This window comes from Peromyscus californicus, unplaced genomic scaffold, assembly GCF_007827085.1.
Source record: "Peromyscus californicus insignis strain IS unplaced genomic scaffold, ASM782708v3 Scaffold_4__1_contigs__length_199733344, whole genome shotgun sequence".
Lineage (NCBI taxonomy): Eukaryota > Metazoa > Chordata > Mammalia > Rodentia > Cricetidae > Peromyscus > Peromyscus californicus.
Window position 1 is genome coordinate 169,762,337 of NW_026294562.1, and position 1,692 is coordinate 169,764,028.

The 1,692-nt window shown below is 52.8% G+C and overlaps 1 non-coding gene across 1 annotated transcript; it reads right to left on the minus strand.

Annotated features, from left to right (window-relative positions):
* Positions 1-948: 948 nt before the first annotated feature.
* Positions 949-1,020, minus strand: Trnat-agu (transfer RNA threonine (anticodon AGU)). The gene has a single exon. It is a non-coding gene; the product is annotated as a tRNA-Thr (tRNA).
* Between the last annotated feature and the right edge of the window lie 672 nt (positions 1,021-1,692).

The following is a 1,692-nucleotide window of genomic DNA, read 5'->3' on the forward strand; positions in this document are numbered from 1 at the left end:
GGAAATCCAGTCTTTCCCATCATAAACGAGTGATGCAGGAACAAACAGGACAGCTTTGTGGGGTGGGAGGGGAAGTCGGAGAGAGGACGAGGCTCCTTCGCAGATGGGTGAAAAACCACAGCCCGCACTTGTCACCCACTTCCCCCCCGGGAGCCCCTGTGTCCCAGGGTCCCGGCAGGGCTGGCCCAAAGGACGGATGTCTCACTGTATTCTCTGCACCCCCCCCTCACCTGTCTTCCTGCTTTGGCTGGCAGCTGCTGGACCCCAAAGCTTGGCATGCCCCTGCCTTTTCTTCCCTTACAGTGAGGCCTGTTTTCATGGGCAGCTGGATGGGTGCTGGTGGCAACCAAGCCAGAGCCTGAGCGTCCTCTGCCCAGAACTCTCCGCAGTTCCGGCCTTCGTCAGGCGATTGGCCAAATGTCCTGACCCCCCCCCCCCCCATCTCACCTCCTTGATATTCCTCTTGTTTTCTCCCCCTGCGTGCCCCCTAGCCTTTGCACATGCCATGGCCTCTGTCGGGAACGCGCTTCCTTGCTATATTACCTCTCTCTGACCTTAGAGGCCCCAGGTCTGAGGATCCCCAGTAGCCTCCCGGAATGGGGTGAGAGGAAGGATCAATCCTCTGGAGTCTCCAGAGGATACCCCTACTAACATGGTAACACCTTCATTTTAGCTTTAGGAGACTTATTTTATTTAAGCCGCCAAGTTTGTGGTTATACGGTACGGCAGAAAACTCATGCACACCTCATTTTATTTGTGTGTGTGTGTTGCTTTGTATGCCAAAACACCCATATGGAGGTCAGAGGAAAACATTCAGGATTCAGTTCTCTTTCAATTCTCACCTTCTACCAGGTAGGTTCCAGGGATTGAACTCAGGTCCTTTGGCTTTTGCTTACCTTTATCAGCTAAGCCATTTTGCTAGTTCTTTTTAAAAATATATTCATGGTATGGAAGTGCTGGAGATTGAACCCAGGTCCTCATGAATACTAGGCAGGGGCTCTACCACTGAGCCACACCCCCAGCCCCTCACTGGGGGATTCTAGGCAGGGGCTCTACCACTGAGCCACACCCCCAGCCCCTCACTGGGGGATTCTAGGCAGGGGGCTCCACCACTGAGCCACACTCCAGCCCCTCACTGGGGGATACTAGGCCTGTGCTCCACCGCTGAGCCACCCCACCAAAATGTATATTTTGAATGTCCCCCTCTGGGAGGCTGCTTCTCGTCTTCTATCTAAATTCCATACCCTTGTGTTTGTTTGTTTGTTTCCGGCTTCCAGGACACCACTTTAATGACTCGTCTGTAGACTTTTCCTATTCTCTGCTTCCTGTCTGGGCTGCTGAAGTGGAGGCCCTGTTGCTTTCAGTACACACCCCTAAACTTTACCTGGCTCCTATGCAGACTGCATGGCCAGCAGAGCAAAGTCCAAGGTCCTCGCTCACTCATTCACTGGCCCATTTATCAAGTGTCTGTTAAGTACCAGTTGTTTGCCCAGCACGGTCCTTGAAGCTGGGAGATATGGTGGGAAAAACATCCACTTCTCACCACCATGTGCCAAAACTCTAACTCCTTAAAGAAACTGTACTTAGAGACAGAGCCTGAAAGGCATCGTCAAGTGGGGTCATAAAAGTGGGGTTCTGTCTGCATTGTGGTGCATGCCTTTAATCCCAGCACTCGGGAGGCAGAGGGAGGTG